General features: G+C 56.8%; 1 protein-coding gene across 4 annotated transcripts in view; it reads right to left on the reverse strand.

Moving 5' to 3' along the window:
• Positions 1–6,077: 6,077 nt before the first annotated feature.
• The window catches only part of FBXL18 (F-box and leucine rich repeat protein 18), a 50,523-nt gene continuing 37,074 nt past the window's right edge, over positions 6,078–19,526 (reverse strand). Inside the window, exons 7-9 of one of the 4 annotated variants that reach the window (XR_008747623.1) lie at positions 11,018–12,366; positions 10,748–10,823; positions 6,080–10,060 (exon numbers count right to left, since the gene is read on the reverse strand). The gene's annotated coding sequence lies outside the window, so the exon portion shown is untranslated. Of the gene's footprint in view, positions 12,367–19,526 lie in introns of all 4 variants that reach the window. The other 3 variants (XR_008747622.1, XR_008747624.1, XR_008747621.1) reach the window with 3 other exon arrangements.

Consider the following 19,526-nt stretch of genomic DNA (forward strand, 5'->3'; position numbering starts at 1 on the left):
CAGTGCTGGCACAAAGGCAACTAAACCTCCTCCCGGGACATTAATCATTTTCTTTGACACGTTTTGCTAATTAGCCAAAGCATTTGCCTTGACAGGGGAGAAACTGGGGCCTGGGGGAAAAAAAAAAAAAAAAAGAAGGGGGAGAGGTAGAAAGGGAGGAAAAAATGGGGGAGAAGAGCTGACGTTGCTCCTGTGACATCCAGCATCCCTGGGCATCACCTCGCTGGGAGAAGACCCAGCCCCAGCCCAGGGTTACTGGGACATGGTGATCTGTGACACACCTAGCGTCATAGAATGGTTTAGGTTGGAAAAAACCTTTAATATCTTCAAGCCCAATCATTAACCCAGCACTGCCAAGCCCACCACTAAACCAGGTCCCTAAGCACTGCGTGTAGGTGGCTGCTAACCCCTCCAGGGATGGTGACTCCACCTCCCTGGGCAGCCTGTCCCAGTGCCTGACCACCTTTGTAGTGAAGACATTTTCCCTAATATCCAGCCTAAACCCCCTGGCACAACTTGAGGCCGTTTGCTCTTGCCCTGTCGCTTGTTCCCTGGGCGCAGAGACCGCCCCCCCCTGCCCACAGCCCCTGTCAGGCAGCTGGAGGGAGCGATCAGGTCCCCCCCGAGCCCCCTGCTCTCCAGGCTGACCCCCCCCAGCTCCCCCAGCCGCTCCCCACAGGGCTTGTGCCCCAGCCCCTTCCCCAGCCCCTGCCCGGCTCTGGACACGCTCCAGCCCCTCCACGTCCCCCTGGCAGTGAGGGGCCACAGCTGAGCCCAGGGTTCGAGGGGCGGCCGCACCAGTGCCCCCAGTGCAGGGGGACGGGCACTGCCCTGGCCCTGCTGGCCACGCTGGTTCGGGTACCAGCCAGGCTGCTGCTGGCCACCTTGGCCACCCGGGCACACGGCCGGCTCCTGCCCAGCGGCTGTTGGCCAGCCCCCCCAGGCCCTTTCCCTCTGGGCAGTTCCCAGCCCCCTGCCCCAGCCCGCAGCGCTGCGGGAGGTTACCTTCCCCATCCCACTCCTTATTACCCCAGTTATTACACGTTGCAGCAGCCGTGGGTTATTTGAAACATGCTGTTTGGAGGTTTAACTCACTGATTTATCTTTTACATGGCTGTTAATCCTCGAGACACATGTTTTCTATCAGCTGTTGATATTTAACATACAATAAGTGTCTTATTAAATCGCAGTGACTGGCTCCATGCAGACCACTCCCCCAAAACCTGCCCTGGGGGCACCCCGAAGGCAGGCAGGGCACCCAGCTCAGGCACCCCTTTTGGGTGCACAACACGTTATACCTAACAGTGAGAGAAATACAGAGCGGTGAATGCTCTGCTGCAGCAAGAATTCAGCCTTTAAATGGGGTCTTTGAACCCCTAAGCGGTCACCTCTCCACACATGGGGAGAACCCCTTGCAATTTTAAAAAATATATTATTTTAAAGGGTTTTCTGGCAATGCTGTGGTGGCCAGTGATTGCAGGGATGAGCCCATCCCAGGCAGGACCAGCTACTGCCCCAGCATGACTTCTTTTTCCAAGACTCCAACCCAGTTTTCATAGGACCTGATGGTTTTTTGGGGGTAGGAACCATAGAAAGAGCAATCCATAGTGAAATCACTCTAATCCACTGTATTGGAAAAAAAAAATCCCAAGGAGAAACCATCGCCTGCTCATGCCTGCCCCCAGCCCAGCACGATAAAACATTGGCTCCTGTCCCATCACTTAACATCAGCTCTCCATCCGAACCGCCTCGAGAAGAGCAGGGCAGAAAACCACATGGCACAATCCCCTTTTCTCCGCAAAAACAAGCGTGAGGACAACTAAATTGGGTGATACAGTCCCCCACACACTGGAAGAGCACCTACCCGTGGGTGTCCCCAGCCCACAGTGGCTTGGCTGTCCCCATCGTCGGGTACGAGCGAGTGAGAGCAGCATCCCGGAGCCAAGCCAGTCCTTTGGGTAGTGTTAAAAAACTAAATCACAGCTCTTTGCTCCTCTTCAGCACAAGCTTCTCATTGCTGCGGGATGACACACACCGCCCCCTCCAAAACAAGGCGCTTTATTATTATTCTGTTTCTAATTTGGGGGTTGGAAATAATTTTCCATCCCAGCTTCCAAACTAAACCATCCCCCCCAAAAAAAAACCAAAAAAAACAACCACTGATCTGCTTTCCAGAGAGCGGTGGCAGGGTTGGTTCTTTGTATGACGAGTCAGGGGGGAAAGCTCATGGCAGTGAGGGATGCACTGAGGAGCATCCCTCTCCATGCCCATTCCAAGAAAAAACATTTTTTAAAGCCAATTCAGTTAAATATAGAGCTGCCCCAGGCTCCCTCTGTGACTGGCCGGGGCTGGGATGGGCTGGTCCCACTGGGAAGGGGCCATACTCCATCCCTGTCCTCTGAAGGATGGGGGCGGGGAAGGAGGTGAAAGGCAAGTATTTGGGAAGCAGCGCGGTGCTGGGAACCCAAAGCGTAAATCAGCATCATTCACCATTTTGAGTGTTTTAACCCAAATCTACCCATGGATCCTGCTTGCTCCCTGCAAGGCAACAAGGAGCCAAGCCACACAGCGAGGTCCCACTTCACCCTGTCCTGCCTGGCTCTGGGGACAGTGGGGACACCCAGAAAGAGCCAGGCTGAGTCCCCACCCTGTCACCCCAGGTCGTGCCACAAACCTTGCCGAGAGGCTGGGGGGGCCCCATGCAGCCGGCGGTGCTGGCAAGCGTGCTGAAACCAGCACGCAAGGAGCTGGCGTGGGGCGGTGGAAACCCTCCAAGCTTCCTCTGCTGTTGTATAAGAGCCGCTCAAAAATAATAATCCAAAAAAAATTCAACCCTGGGAGCGTGACCAGGCTGCTTCCCAGGTGGCCAACAGAGCATGGTTTGCACAGCCAGCCCTGCACACAGGCAGGGAGAAAAAAAATTGCCTTCAGGTGAGGCAAGCTCCACAGGAAGGTCAGGATCCCAAATATTTTCATACCAAAGATCTTTATTAAAAAAAAAAAAAAGGGAGAGCAAGGCACAGTGGCAGAAACACCCGTCATGCTGAGCGGCTGCTGCAAAACAAGTATTTTCCGTGAGTCACCAGTGGAAAGACCAGATCAGGCGTCCCATGGGTGGGCTTGGCCAGAGCCAGCCCCCTGTCCCCAACGCGGCCGGCAGGATGCTCGGCGGGGAGATGCTGCATGTGCAGCCCTGGGTACCTGCGCCATGTCTCTCTCGGATGCCTGACCCTGCTGGGGGGCTTTCCCGAGGCCGCCAGTAAAATTACTTTGGGGTCACGCTGGGATGGATCCAATGAAAAACCCAAAGCACCGAGGGCCTCCAGGAGCGGGGCTGCATCCTGGTGGTGTTTAGACATCGGGAGCAGTGTTTAGTCTGTACCAGCAGCACAGGATTTTCCCGACCCCCCTTTTCTCGGCCACCAACATTTCACATGGAGACCCACCGTGTGCCCTCACCTTGGTCTTGGGGCTGCTTTGCTGCTCTGCCACCGTCCCCTGTGCCCTTTGGTGTCTTCCCGAACCCTTGGGGATGGAGGGAGGCAGCGGCAGGGGGAGAAATAAAAATCAGTAAAAAAATGGGAAGGAGCAACCCGAAACAAACAGGTTTGATTTATTGGTGGCGGGAAGGAGGCGAGTGTGTTGAAAGGCAGCGCAGGAAGTCCTGGGGATCATAAATCCCGGTGGGAGCGGATAGAGCTGATGTGCTTCCACGCGCTGGGAAAGCGGGAGGTTACAGGGAGGGCGGGCGGGTGAAGTTTAGGGAATCTGGGGTGGGGTGGATATTTTTTTTTTTTGTTTATAAAAAGGCAGTGATGAAGGGGAGGCAACGCCGCAGCTCCGACCGCCCTCCCTCCCCGGGCAGCACCCAGGGCAGGGTGCCGGCCGCAGCCCAGGAAGGGCTGGGATCGCATCCTCGGGAGGGCTGGAGCTCCGTCCCATCATCGTCACCCGCAGAATAACAGCAATACTGGCTGTGTCGTGGGTACAGAAACGGCACGTACTTGTTGCTGGCTGGGTTTCCTGGCAGCCCCAGGCAGGATTTGGCTGCACAGGAATTTGGAAGCTGCCTTAAATCCAGAACGAAATGAGAAAAGCCTGAGAGCGACTTTCCGAGCAGAGCTCAGCCGCAGATCCCTGCTCAGCACCAGCTCAGTGGGGCACTGTCCGTGGCTGCCCTCTCCCGCTCCATCCCAGCGCATCGGTTGGGGCTGAGGCTGGAAACGCAGCTGCTGGGCATCGCATCCTCCACCGGCACATCGGGGAGGGCTCCCCAGCACCCCCAGCCACCGCCGCCTCCCTCCCCTTCCTCCCCAAAAAGCCTCCTCAGCTGCAATGCACCTCAGCATCCAACTCTCCAGCCCACCTCCTGCCGCCACGACGGCCCTGACTATTGGTAGCACCGATACGAAACCCCATAAATCCACCTCCCCTTCACCCTGGGGCTGCCAGTGGCTGCTCTCACCCCGCAGATGTGCTGGCTCAGCTACGGGCTGACACCAGGCTTCACCCTGACCTTCAGATTGACAGGGCAGTGATGGCATTGCTGGGAAGACCCATGGTCGGTGGCCATGCTTGCTGCTCATTCAGGTGGGTATCGAGGAGGAAAGGGATGAAAAAGAGGCAGGAGGTGCTGAGCACTCTAAAAATCAGCAGCAAAAATGCAAATAAATTAAAACCCATGCCACAGCCCCCTCCAGATGCTCAGGAAGGTGTTTCCCTACCTCCGAAGCTTTGCATGGGCAGCTGTCCTCATCCAGGGTCAGAGCTGGGGTCACCTCAGCTCCATACCCATCAGGAGTCTGGCTCTGGCTCTTCATGCTCCAAAATCCACCTCCAGGGACCTGTCTGCTGCATCCTGGCTCACTGCATTCATGGGAAATTCAGTATTTCTCGGGAAAAACAGGCCCAGCACCTGTGACAGGGGATTATCTGTATCTGCTCAAAACCACTCCCCACCCCGAGCAGGGATGCTGCCCCAGCCACAGCCTTCCCTACAACTGCCAAAACGTGGGTTTGGCCATGCATGGGAAAAGCCACGCCGGCTTCAAGCTGGAAAGCAGTGTAAACCACCACCATTCCCAACCCGCTCCAGTTTCCCAGCCAAAGCTTGGCTTCCCCAGCCACATCCTCGGGTGGAGAGGGTCCCAGTGATGGATGGTACCCACTGCTGCATCACTGGAGGAGGCTCTGGGATTTGGGTTCCCCCTCATCCTGGCGAGCCGGGGAAGAGCAGCAAAGTACTTTCCACTGCGGTGATTTTTTATCTCACTTAGAAGTACATTTTTAATTAATATTGCCATTACCCCGTGCACTCGCTGTATAAACAAGACCTCTCCTTGATGGTTTAAATGGCCTGAAATCACACACCTTAATTAAGGCGTCCGTCGGGGTAAATAACCAGCCTCGCTGTTCTGCCAAAGAGAAGGGGAAGCCCAGGGCAAGGCGTAGGGCTTTCTGCAGGAATAAATATGCTCTGAATATACCCCAGAAACATCACCTTTGTGTTTCCCAGCTTTCAGGGCTGTTTCCCAGGGTTTCAGGGATGGGGACCAACACAGCAAACCCCACACTGTGTCCCCTGCAAGTCCCTATATTTGCCCTAAAGGGATTTTTCTGCTTTTTTGCCCCAGCTCCAGCACCACCAGCCTTTCCTATAGCACCTGGGACACAACAAACATTATTCAACATCCCAGCTGGGTTTTAAATATTAATCCTTTAACTCCCAAACTGGAACTTGCAGGGGAAAAAAATCAAGCCTGATGGGAATGGGACCCCCGCCACAGCACTCCCTATTTTTCAGGCATCTCAGCTGCCTGAGCATCATTTTGGGAAGTGAATGGCTTTTCCATATTGGGCTGCGGCTCGTGCTGCCTCTCCCTGCCGAAGAAGTCCTTGAGCATCGTGGAAAGGGCTCAGCTTCACTTTGGTGGAAAGCTGCTTTCTCGGCAATAACTTCAAAAAAACAAGCTTTCTGTAAGAAAAATAGATGGTTTGGGATCACTGGGGGATGCTCATCAGGGATTGGGGGCTGCCTTTGCCCCCCCCCCCCCCCGCCCTGTGCCCCCATCAGCCAGTGTAGCCTCCCCAAGAAAGCCATTTTTGCTAATTGTTAATAACCCAGAGCAAAGAAGGGAAGGGGGGGGAGGGGGGAGGAAATCCCTTCGTGCCCTAACTTATACACAGAGAAGAAAATGCCGTTAAACTAAACCAAACAAACGAATCAAGAAGCAAAGAGAAAAATCACATTAGCCCGAATCATAAATCCTGGAGAGGGGTATTTGCAGGCTGAATTGCCAAGTGCATTGAAACTGCTGAGAATCCGAAAAGCAGATAGCCATAAAGGCAGACAACGGCCCTGAAAAAATGCTTTGATTAGGATCTGGGCAGCATTCAGCCCAGATGTTCATTTGTCAATGAAAGAGGGATGGGGGGGAGGTGAGAAAGGCTTTAAATTAATCTTTACAACTAGAAAGGAGCTTGTAATACACACCATATGGGGAGAAACGTCCTCAGAACCCCCTCGCCTTCCCCCAGCCCCGCGTGTTTGGAGTCAGGCTGGGACCCTCCGGCCGGAGCGTCTCCTCCCCGGCTCCATCACTGTTTCATCCCCCTCTTTTCTCCACGCACCAAACACCCTGTGAACCCAAACTGCTCGGCTCAGCCCCTTCCACATGTGCTTTTTTTTACTGTGAACAAAACAAACTGCAATTCCTTTTATAACGCCAGCTCTCTTTTATTATCCCCCACCCACCCCCCGCCCCCCAGCCCCAGATACCTGCTCCCCTCTCCCTCCAATATCCACATGTGGTTTCTTTTTAACCCTTCCGAGATGGCGGCGGCAGGGGGAGAGGAGGGACGAGGCTGTTTATTAAATGCCAACCATTCAAATTAATTCTCCTAATGGACTTGCCGACATCATGGTGTGCATTTAAATGAACGCTTTGTCATATTTCATAGCCAACCTGCAGCTCTCTGCAGAGCAAAACCTGCTGGAAAGCCGGGCTGGGAATAGCAGCAGTGACAGGGACAAACCTATGAAGAAATAATAAGAATTAAATACAAATCCCAAACGCAACATGGGGGTGACAAGGAAGCCCTTGGAAATTTGCAGGTGCGGGTGCAAGTGAAGCCCTGGGCAAGGCAAAGGGAGCTGTGCAACTGGAGTGAGAGCTTCATGCCTGCATGGGAGGGGGAAAAATCCCCTCGCTGCTGGGGCAGGAGGGACCAGAGACCCTTCCTCACCCAGGCCAGCACAAAGCCACCACTTCCCAGCTGGTGTCTGGGCTGTGCTTGCTACACCGAATACCCAGGGAGCCCCACCACAGCGGAGACCAGCCCCAGCACCCCGCAGGGATCCAGGGAGGAGGCAGACCCCCATCCATGCTGCATCCCTAGCCGATGCATCGCCCTGGATCACCGATCTGGGGGCTGACAGCAGAGCTGCCCGGCCAGCATCCCTCTCATTGCACAGGCTGGGATGCTGGAACACAGCCCCTCCTCAGCGAGCTGTTACCGCTGCAGAGCCGGCCACCCCGGCTCCTGGCAGAGCATCCCTGCTGCGCTGGAGTAAACCAGCCTTCCCCCACTGCCACCCCCGGGACAGCCACAGGTTCCTCACCTTAGTTTGGCTTCGAGAGCTCCCGGTCCTTTCATCAGGCTGGTGGGGAGCCGGCATGTGTACACACACATCACTCGCTGCAAGTGCCAGCTATCTCCAGCTCACAACCTCTCCTCCCATCTTGTTCCCTCTCCTTCTCCTCCTCAGTTAAAAGCTGCCAGGGGGATTTCTTTCTTTCCACCTTTGAGGGTTCTCCTCCTTTTCTCCATCCTGCCCAGCTTCCCCGGGGCCAGAGGATGAGGAGGGGCTGGGGGAAGCATTGCTGCTCCCCTCCTGTTTGGCACACCGGCCGGAGGAGGGGGTTTCGCACACCACAAGGGCCCAGGGAAGGGGGGACCTTTGCGGTTGGGGATGTGGATGGGGGCGGCAGCCCTGGCCAGGGCTTTGGCGTGGGCAGGAGAGCCGAGCGAGCAGCAAGTGCTGGCAGCTGGGGCCCCCCTGCCCTCCGAGCCCCGCGGCCGGCTGAAGGGCACTGAGCATCCATGGGCTGGGAAAGCAAAAAGGACGAGAGCAGGCGCCGGGCTGTGGGCTGGGGTCAGCAGGTGGGACACTGGTGGCTTTGGAGGAGCAGAGATCTGCCGTTTTAAAAGCAAACATTACATCGTATTGGGCTGATGGTGTCTGAGCTCATAGGGTATTACTAGCAGCCCAAGCAAAATGGGAGTCGGGGGAGGAAACTGCTCACCTTGGAGGAGACCACGGGAGCAGCAAGATCATCCCAGCAAGAGACTCAGCTCAATCAGAAACAGGAGCTGGCTGAGGATGGGGCTGGTGCTGCCCTTCCACACCAGGCAGGGTCCTGGGCCACAGCAGCAATTTGGGGCTCATCGTTCACACCTGGAGCCCCGGTGGGGGCACGGGAGCTGTTCAGACAAGCGTGTGCCCTCAGTAACACCCGTGCACAGAGATTTCCTCTCTCAGCCCTGTCCTTTTACCCTTTACACATCTCTGAGCACAGGCGCTTCATGCTCCTGGTGCTGCTGAGCCACAGTCCCTGGTCCCAGGGGTCCTGGTCCTGTCCTGTCCCCTCAAGCTCATCCCTGGACCACCGGGGCTGGGGAAGGGAGACCAGGGGCACCGGAGGGCTGGGATAAGATGGAGCCAGCCAGAGCGTTGATGCACCCAGAGAGAGCAGGGGGTAGAGGGGGGACACGGCTTCCCCAGGCACTCGTCCATCTGTCTATCCACTTGCCCACTGGCATAGCAGCCCCCGCTACAAACACGGGCTGTAAAAACGTTAATAATCACCATCACAACAGCCCTTTCATTTTCTTTCGATATGAAAATAAACTGGTGCTGTTTGCAGAAGGTTCTCATTTAGGGAAACATCTGGAGTCAGCACTTCTCCCCCAAAGGGTAGCGAAGGATTCAGAGGATACCAGCCCTCATGCTGGGGAGGAAGAGGAGGAGGAAGGAGTCCATTTGCCCGGTCCCTGGGGGAATGGACGTAGCACATTTCTGCTTGGTGTCTGCTGCCTGGCCTCAAGTGAGCAAGTCACCATCCTTCCCTGGGGCGAAGGGTGCAAACCCCCCAGCACCCCGGCCAGCACAGCCCCTCCAGCTCCCAAAAGCTGTGGGTGCCGAGAGAGTCTTGGCAATGCCTGAGGGACCCCCAGGGACAAGGGGACCCCCAGGTTTGGCTGCTGGGGAAGGACCTTGGCTACCTGAGGGGACAGGAGGAGCAGGGATGCTACTGGTCTCTGGGGCTGTGAGTGACTGGGAAAAAGGGCTTACAGAGCAGCAGCGCATCTGGGGACACAGCCCAGCCAGTGGATGTCACCCCCTTTTTCAGGTCCTTCTGGACCTTCTACCAAGTCCTCTGAGGGCCCCAGGGCAGGAGCATCCCCCCAACCAGCAACATCTGGGGTGCAAGCAAGGCCCTTCCTGCCACCCCAGAGGCTCGCAGGTGAGGAAGGGTCCTGTGTCCTGTCCCATCCCATCCCATCCCTGGCAGGTCCCCAGAAGCCAGCAGGACACTCGGGGCCAGCACGGGGCATGTGAGCAGGACGGCATCCCAGCTGGCCCATGTCCCCAGGCGGGATGGTCCCCACACAGGCTGAGCTGCCACCAAGCTGTGGTGACATCGGGCTGTGGTGACATCTGCTGGGCTTTCGCTCAGGAAACCCTCCAGGCCCGGGCTGGCCACAGACCCTCTGGCACCGCACAGCCCTGACCAGGTCCTGCTCCCGCACGCAGCCCAGGGGCTCCAGCCGCAGCTCCACATTGCCAGCCCCAAGACCACCCCGATCCTCTCCCGCTCCAATTCAGATACCTCCACATCTCATGCCCCACCACCAGCTCCAGGCAAAGCCCCCAGACCACGGCAGCCGGGGGGGGGGGCGGGGGGCAGCACCCCCCCAGCATCCAGCACCCATGCTCCCTGGGCAGGGGTCCCAGGGGGGCTGTGGTGCTCCAGAGGAGACCGAAGAGCTGAAAAACCTGCATTAAGGGAGAAAATGTGCAAATTAGGAGTGGGGGTAGGGACTGGGGGGGGGGGGGGGGGAAAGAGTTGTTTATCTAGAGCTGATTTTGATTTTCTTCTTTCAAATATCAGCAGGATGCTGAGCCTCGCCTCATTATGCAAATAGAAGCAATTAGAGCTCACCCAGGCTCTGCCCACGTGATGGGTTTATGGCACTCGCAGAAATCCTTCCTGCTGCATGAGAGGAATAACAACAGCTCCCCTGCACCGGCTCCAGCCCCGTCATGGCTGGGAACCCGGACTCTTCGGAGAGGGGAGCCCCAGGGCCGGGACAAGCCCCCCCATCACCACCCCGGGGCCTTTCAGAGCCCTCAAAGAAGGACTTTCCCGAGGAAGAGCCTTTCCCTCTTCCATGGAGACACCAACCCTGCCAGCAGCCAGTCCTCCCCAGCTCTCAGGATGGGAGAGGAGAGGGATGGAGGGGGAGAGCATCACTGGGAGCGACTCGAAAGCCTTTTTCTCCACCGAGTCAGACAGTCCGCCCGCAGCAGGGCATCACCATGCCTTGGGACTGGTGTCTGAGCAGACGTGCTTTGCTGACCACCAGCAGAAAGAGGCAAAACAAAAATACCTGAGTGCCCCGAACTGGGCTTAAAACGCAAAGCAAACTCACCCCGCCCCCCGCCCCCCAGCCTCAGTCCCACCTCGGCTGCAGCAGGATGCGCGGTGGTGGCTCCAGTCCCCATCCGGCACTTGGCCTCCCCAGGGGCACACGCCGACCTGCAGGAACCAGACACAGGAGCATAAATCAGGCGCGACTCCCATAAATCCATCATCTTCCTCCTGATTTACATCAAGGTAGCTGGGAGGATTTATTCCCGGTACCTGCCTCGAGTTTCCCACCCCCAGAAGAGCACCAGAAAAAAAAACCCAGAACAAAAAACCACCAGGCTCTTAGAATATTGATCTCTCACCTAAATCTTCTATTTTTCCTTATTTTTGATGCAAATGGAGATTGATGAGCACAGGCTGGCAGCTCCTCACCTCTGAGGGCAACTTCTATCTCTTCTGGGGGAGGGATGCCCATGAGTTCTGCTTCACAGAGACCATCACCCGTGGCCCGGGCAGAGCTCCCAGCACCCGGCCCTCGCTGCGGAGCGGGCTGGGAGACATCAGCACGGACCGTCCCACAGCGTTACTGCCTTTCAGCCAGTGAGCATCCCACAGGAAACCTCCAGCCTGCATCCCCATTCCGACTCCATCCCCACACCGACTGCTCTTCCCAGGGCTTTAGGTGGGAAGAGCACCCCGGGAGCCCCTTCCATCTCCCCCAGGCAGAGCCACTCAAGCTCACATCGCAAGGCAGCGTGCGATTGCCATGGAGAGACGTATTTCTGCAGCCAGAGGATGGTTTGGGAGTCAGACCCTCGTACCTGCCCTGAAGGATGCAGGTGTGACCCAAAGCTTTAGGAGCCAGCCAGGCACCCAGCAGCATGGCTGGAGCTGCCTTGGGGTACTCCCATGTCGCCCCCCCTGAAAGAGAGATGCTTGCTCAGAACTTCTCCATGCACTGAAGACACTCAGTGGCACCATATGTGACACCAGACACCGAAACGCAGACCCTCCTTGGTGTTACCACCTGAGGACAGGGACCGGCTCCGCCGTCAGCCGCAGTGCTCTGGAGCCAAGCTGCTTTTTTCCCCAGGACTTGATGCTTTCCAGACCTTCTCCCAAAGGTGCAGGCAGGGGCTGTAACAGGGGTAACGATTCCGCCGGCAGGCTGCTTCCGTGGGACTCCTGCCCCATCAGAAAGATGCCTTCACCTCCTGGCGGGACTCACACTGGGGCTTGGCCACACGCAGGGAAGCAAAACAGCTTCGGTGCAGTCAAAAAAGAGGGGTCAGGTCCTGACCACCCCAGGGCTTGGCACGCAGGCTCCTCTGCCCCACACTTGTGGGTCCTTGGAGGAGCTGAGGAACTGCACAAGGCAGGTGTCAGCTCCCCAGAGCCGCTTCCCTGTGGAGCGATGCAGGCAGGCAGCGGGAGCCACGGGAAAGGGCTGAGTCAGCACCAGGAGAGTCACCCCCAGCCAGGCCATTTGGCAGGCAAAGGTTGGGAAGGAGCTTTTCTTCTGTAACAGGGCCAAGTGAATAATTCATAGTGGATAAATAATTCACCAGGAGTTTAGCCTTCCTCTGGCAGCGGATTGTCTGCGAGCTGTTAGCAATTATCCCGTATTTATTTGCGATGCTGAATTTTTAGTTGAATTATTCAGACAAGCCATTGCTGGGCTGAGGAAAAGCCTGGGGAAAGGAGGCGATACCTGAAACGACAGGAAGAATCATCATCAGGATGAGTCCATGGCTGGGGAAGATACGGTGTTGTTATGATTATTTAGCATCTGTAGTGCAAGAAATACCGAGAGCTGCAACGGACCCCACGGCTGGAGGCGACGCAGAAGAGAGCGGATGGATGCAGAGGAGGCACCAGGTCGTTGGGTTTCCACCACCCAGCTCCATTTCCAGACAAGAGCCCCTGGACATCCCTGGGTTTGCTGTTTCCTACCAGCAAATTCATCCGCTGGGAGCTTCGTAGAAGAGGACGCCAAAGGAAAGTCAGCGTGAGCAAAATAAATTCAAATTTCTGTTTGGATGAATGTCTCCAAAATTGTTTTAATGAAGCATCTCCCTAGTTTGTTCGGCAGCAGGGCTGCTCGGTGGCTCTTCTACAGCCGCACAAGCCCATGTGGTGGGGACACCCACACCTGTCTTAACTCATTCAGAGTCACCAACCTGAGGGCTCGGTCCCTGCCTCCCACACAGGAACCAGAGCTGGCCTGCAAAGACACATGGAGACGGGCTTTGGGGGAACCCTCCCGCCCCAGTATACTCAACTCAAGCGAAAAATTAATTTTCTTGAAGGACGAAGCAATGCTTTCAGCAGAAAAGAAGAGGAGCAGCATTGCAGGGAGGCAGGGAGTGAGAATGGCAACAACCAGCAGCAACAGGCTCGTGTGGTGGCTTCTCGGGCTCCAGCTGCCAGACTCGCTCCTGCTGCTGGGGGTCTGGCCCCCCCCCTTGACCAGAGCAGAAGATGCTCCACAGCAGCGAGAGCACCAGCTTCTGACCCTTGCCCAGGCAGCTCTGTCTGCTCTTCATTCCCAGAAGAAGAGACCGACAAAGGAGAAGATTCAAACCACACAAGGCAGCCTTCCACCTTTGCCAAGACCAGCCACGGATGCTCAGTGAGCCGTCGGGCTGGAATCACCCATCTCCAACAAGAAGCAGCAGTAACCCACCCCATTGTAAGCTACAGGATCCTAAACCTCCCAGCGGCAGGGAAAAGCTTCGCAGGTGACCCCTGAAAACACCCAGAAGTACTGCAGAGTCTAATAATAATGATAAAAATAAATGCAATCTCATAGTTGGCTTTGGTTTCAGCCCATCTTGTGATTTTAAGGGGTTGACTCACGTTTATAGGCTCCTCAGGGCTACTGACCCAGCACCCCGGGGCTGGTGCCGACGGTCCCAGCAGTGTGACCAAGGGTCCTTGTCCCTTCCCGTGGTGGAGAGCAGCTTTGGCAGAGCTGGTGACACTTCCCTGCCTTTCCAGGGCCACTCCAGGCACCACACGGTGCCCGGGGACCAGATCCAACACCTCTCCCACCTCTCTTGGTGGGCTGGTGTCCCACCCCATGCTGCCGCGGTCCCCACTCATGGCACAAAGCATCTTCCCAAGCCAGGAGCTTCAGCAAGTTTCTGTCCTCCACCAGCCAAGGCTTTGCTAGACTCCTGAATGAGCAAACCTCTCTCGCCATGAGCCAGCTGCTGTAGGCTCTGGATCAATGAAATAGGTAAAAAGAAAAGCAAAAGAAATTTGCATGACTGTTCCCTGACGGATGTTTCATTACGTAAAAGGAACACATCGCCGCCGGCTGGGCTGAGAGCCTCAGCAATAATCAGCATTTCTTCTGTTTTCTCTTGAGTCGCCAGTCATGCATTTAGAATTATTTAAAAAATAAAGAAAAAAAGCAATCACCTAGGGAGATGCTAACTTGGCGGCATGGTCCCATGTGGAGCCGTACAGGGAAGGAGGTACCAGACCCACACACGCCACTTTCTGGGTTGCCAGAGCCCACCCAAAGGAGGATAAAGCCCACAGGACGGTTTTCCCACTGCCTAGAAGGGATTTGGCTCAGGGGTGTCACACGCTGCCTTCCTCCACTTCTTACTCCTCACTCTCACCTGGCTCCTGCCAGCTCCCAGGACATTCAGACAAGTGGTCCTCAGCCTGTAGCTATCTCCATCTCAGCTGGGACAGCCTGGACACGTGGTCTTGGTGAGTTAATCAACGCGATTTCACCCAAAGGTCACGAAGGAGCAATTTATTACACACCGCAAACTGGCAGGAGCGGCAGCCAGCATCCCTGGCAGGAGCAGAGATACGGGCAGAGGTCAGGGCACAGGGAACGACCCCAGGGCTCAGGCTGGGACGTCCAGGAAAGTTTCCTCCTCCTTGCTGAGGCTGCCCAGGTGCCTTCATGGGGCAGAGGCTGGGTGGGAAGACTGGTGGTAGAAAAAGTCATGGAGCACTGAGAAGGGGAACCGGCCAGAAAGATGGGGACACTGGGGACCCCTGACCAGCTCACACCAAGCATCTCTTCAGGTACCATTGGGTCATGCCAGGGTCACACCTCTCCAGTGCCTCTGCAGTGCTCCCCTTACTTTGAAGGACAAAAAAGGCACCAGCATGGATCTACCTCACTAGTCTTCCTCGCTGTAGCCCACTGCAGGATGAGCAGGGGCCTCCATCCTTCCTGGCGTGTCATCGTAGTTACGATGGCTACCAGCTCCTGAGATCACATCCCACCACACCAGGTGGGTGTCCAGAGCTCTGTGTCCTACATGTCTACTGCTGACAAAGCAGGGAAGCCCGAAGCACGCAGTCAGCTCATGCACCCTGCAGGGCCATCCAGGCAGATGGTAGGAGGAGGCTTTCCTAACAGCAAGATGATGGAAAACCATTTCCAAAGACTCCTCCTAGCTCTGCCTTGCATGGCTCACACTTGCTCAGGACCAGCTCTTCCTTCCTCTACTACCCAGACGTGACCCACCTCTTCTCCTCTAAAACTACCATTCCTCTCCTTCCTCTCTGCAAGGCTCCCACTGCACCTGCAGAGGCTCCTGGCACCCACTGGGGTGCAACACCCACGCGGGGAGCCAGAGCCAGGGGGTCAACATCTTCACTCAGACCCTGTCTGCGGTGTTATACAATCATAGAATCACTTCAGTTGGAAAAGACCTTTGAGATCAAGTCCAGCTATTAACCCGGCACTGCCCAGCCCACCACTAAACCACGTCCCTAAGCACCACATCTACATGTCTGTTAAATCCCTAGAGGGATGGTGACTCCACCTCCCCGGGCAGGCTGTCCCAGTGCCTGACCACCCTTTTGGTGAAGAAATTTTCCCTAATACCCAATCTAAACCTCCCCTGGTGCAACTTGAGGCTGTTTCCTCTTACCCTGTCACTTCTTATCTGGGAGAAGAGACCGACCCCCCTTGCTGCAGCCCCCTTTCAGGTAGTTTTAGGGAGCGATAAGGCTGGTTGTTTTGCTCTGGCCCTGGCTCTGCAAAGGATGCTGGCTGCCAGGAAGGCTGCCCAGCAGCAAGGACAACGCAGTGTCACAAGCTGTGGCAGCAGGTACATCCGCCTGGGGAGAGGTTTGGGGGATGAGACCCAAAGTACCCACAGAAGCAACCTCAGCGTCCACCCCACGGCCTCACCACCTGAGCCGGGGCAGCCTGGCTCAGTCCTTTCCCAGGGCTGGGGTCCCCCTGAAGAACTCCCCAGGGTGGAGGCTCCCACTGATGCTGGAGGGTCCCAGGGGATCTGCTCGGCCACCTGGATGCAGCTGGGCTGGGGCTGGCAGCCAGCAGCCTTTCTGCTGAGCACAGGAGCTGCAGCCGGGCACTGGCACATCAATACACTCTCCCAGAAGGAGCCCACGCTTCATCTGGGAGCAGCCCACAGCCACGAGAAAACCTGCCCCATCCCATCTCATCCCATCCCATCCAGCAGGAGCCGGCTCGTCAGGAATGCCCCGCGTCAGCGCTTTGCCAGTGATAAATAAGGGAGGAATGCGGCGGCTCTGGCCCCCAGGATCTGCCAGGCTTCTCCATCCGAGATGAAAAACGAGGGCTCTGGAGATACTGGTGCCCTTGCCCCTGCCCAGGCTCCCCACTCTGCCGCTGCCAGCCTGGGGGTGACAGCGAGGGTGCCCGGAGCTGTCTTCTTGCTCCTGACCCTGCATGGCCCCGAAGAGGAGGCGGCGGCACAGCGAGGCACCCCGAGACCCCCGGGATGGGGAGAGAAGTACAAACAACAAAAAAAAGAGCTTTTATACAAAACCCAGATACTTCCATTCCAGCTAATGTGCAAGGATAGGAAAGGGAGGGGGGAGAAATGCAGCAGCTGGGATTTCAGAGAACAATGTGGGGAGAAAAAAGAAAGAGGGAGGAAGACAAGTGCGGTTGAGTCACCCGCGGTTGTCAGCCCTTTTTGGGGGGAGGGCAGCGGGAAGGTTAGTGATCAGCCAGATCTGAAACCAGACAAAACTATTTCCACATGCCAATAAAACCCCAAGCGCGAAGGGTTTGCAGGGCTCTGGGGCCCCCGCGCTGCCTCTAAAACAAAACAGAAGAGCTGGGAAGCTCACCCGGGCAGGAGCTGGCGCGTGAAAAGGAGCACAGTGATGGCATCTGACCTTTCCTTCCCCATCGTCTGCCCCCTCCTCGCCTGCCGCAGCTCATCCCTCCCAGCGTCGCTTGGTCTGTGTCAAAGGAACGCAGGGCCAAGGGACTGAGCGGCGCAGGGCTGGGGATGCCTGGGGGGGACCTTGCCTCCCACGTGGGTCTGAGAGCTGAGAACCTCCAACTCATCTCGCTCATGTCTTTGGTAGGTTCCAGCACGCGAGGCCAGGGATCGAAGGGCTGAAAGCACCACTGCTGCCATGAAGCCAGCCCCTCGCAGAGGCCGAGCCACGGCAGCCCCCTTCCCAGGGAGGCTGCCGGCCCCAGCCCTCCCCAGGTTGAGATGGGGACATTCTCCAAGCCACAGCCAAAAGAGACCCGCTCCCACCTGTGTCCTGCCATGCGGTGACCTTGGCTGAGCCTTTAATTCGCCCACAGCTTAGTCACGGCAGCCATAAAACCCCGTGCAACCGCCAAGACCTTGCCAGCGAGGAAAGCAGCTGCCGCCCTGAGCCACTATAAATCACCGCACCAAAAAGCGCGGCACCCACCTCCCCGCTCCCCGGCTGTAAATCTGCAGGAACAGAAACCAGAGTGGCTTATCTGGAGAGGCCACATCCCTGCCCCAGCCCAGCTCAGCCCTCCTGCTGGCTGCGTGTCCCCCCCCACCCCCCAGGGAGAGGAAGAGGATGCCCAACTCACACTAACTGCAGGCAGCGCTCACAGCCTTATCGGGCGGGCAGCAGGCACCCTGCGCCTTCCGAGCCCTGAACCCCCCCATGCTCGCTCCCACACTCGGGGTAATCGCCACCTCCACGGCCCCTGGGAGGGAACCACCAGCTTCAGACTGTGAACAAGGGACAAGCAAACCCTCGGCATGTCCCCGAGCCCTCCGCGTGCCCGTGCTGTCCCCCAGCCCCGGAGCTGTGGCTGTCCCCATATCTCCACCCCGCTCCTGCCACTTGGGTGGATGACGATGGCTGGGACCCAAAGCCAGTCCAGTCCCTCAGCCTGCGGGAAACCTCTTCATTCTTTGACCATTTGCTCAACAAGCCCAAGGACTGGACAACTGTAACGATCCCCTCTTTGTCGCAAGAGTTTAAGAAACCTTGGATACCTCAACCAACACCTGGACAGGGAACCTCCTGTTCTCTGGTGGGTGCAGAAGGCAGAGCTGAAGGGCAGCGCTGCCATCCCCTCTGGACATGGGAGAGGAGGATCATCAAGGAACACATCCAAAGACACACCAAGTATGATCCTTGTGTACTTTGGGCAGGTTTGGGAACTGGAGGGTTTCAGTTCACAAGGCAGCCTGGAAGTCTCCGCCACTCTGGTCTGTGCTCACGCCATTCCAGCACCTGTCTCTCCAAGAAATGCTTCACCTTTGCTATGTTAATTAACAGTGCAGAAGAAAAATCAAGCAAGGGACTGTGCCCTGTCTCATCATCCCATCCCACCAAGGCAAAACCATCAGGCTCTGCAGCTCCAGCCACCTGGAGCCAATTCCCAGTCTTCCCCACCCCAGAAAATCCACAGGTTTCACCCGAAAGCAAGAAAAATTCAGCCACTCAGAAATGCTCTCCCCTTCTCCCCACTCCCACCCTCCCTCCTGCGCTCATTACGCGGGTGCTATTCTGCTCAGGTCCTCCTGGGGTGCTCATCACTGCATCATCCCCACCGCCAACAGTGACTAACATCTGTCACATCTTTGCTCTCTCATCCTCGGCCAGAGGCAGGAAAGTGCCTGCGTGTGCATACATGTACCCTGCAACATGCCAACGCAGAAGCCCCAGGTCAAAGCCACCGGCTCATTTTGGTGTAAATCAAGGGTTTGTGAGGTGTTTGCATCAAAGGCAGCGTATTGCCCCCAGAGCAGAAAGCACTGACTTGGCCCTGGTCTGTGATCCCAAGGCGGTTTGTGCTCTTCCTCATCAAAGAAACATCACCATCAGCACCACCACAGAGCATCTGCGAACACCCAAACCTGCCCAGCATCCAGGAGACGAAGCGACACTCCAGGCACCGCAGTGTGTCCCTCCAGCCCAGCTTCCCACGCTGCCCTGATCAGCACCGGCACGCCACTGCCTGGCCCTTTGGCATTCCCAGCTGGTCCCATCCAGGCACTGGGCGATGCTGGTGCCGGCAGACCGCAGGCAGGGAAGGAGAAAGCGAACGGGGAGACACGTGGCATTCCCAGAGGACCAGCACAGTGGGGAGACCCTGAGCATCTCGGTCTTCTGAAGGGAGCGGGTCCTGGCAGCGTCAGGAGAGATTGCATCCTGCCGCCAAGAGGCAAGGAGCGCTGCCCCACCGCCTTTGCTCCAGTCTGCTGCAACTTACAAGCCCTTTGAGTCACGTACCCTTAAAGCTTCCTGCAAGCCATTTAATTCTTTCTTTTTAAAAAAGGCTGTAAATGGAGCTGGATTCCTGTGGTTAACCCAGCGCAGGGTCCGTGCAGTGAGCACACCTGCTAAGGCAGCTCCATTGCCTCATCCCCGGACCACCGCCACCGCATCACTCACCGGGATGAGCTGCAAGTTGCATGTTGCCCGTCAGGAGTAGCTGGCTTTTCCTACGTGCAGCTTGCAGCCCAGGGAAGGCGGTAGGGACCTGGAAGATTCGTACGGAGCCTCCTTGGCAAGGGACACTTGCAGAAGGTCTGACCACCTCCAGCCCAGAACATCAAAGGATGTGGCTCAAGGAACTGCAGGATTTTGACAGACGGTGTTGGC

This window comes from Falco peregrinus, chromosome 5 (assembly GCF_023634155.1).
Source record: "Falco peregrinus isolate bFalPer1 chromosome 5, bFalPer1.pri, whole genome shotgun sequence".
NCBI classification, from domain to species: Eukaryota; Metazoa; Chordata; class Aves; order Falconiformes; family Falconidae; genus Falco; species Falco peregrinus.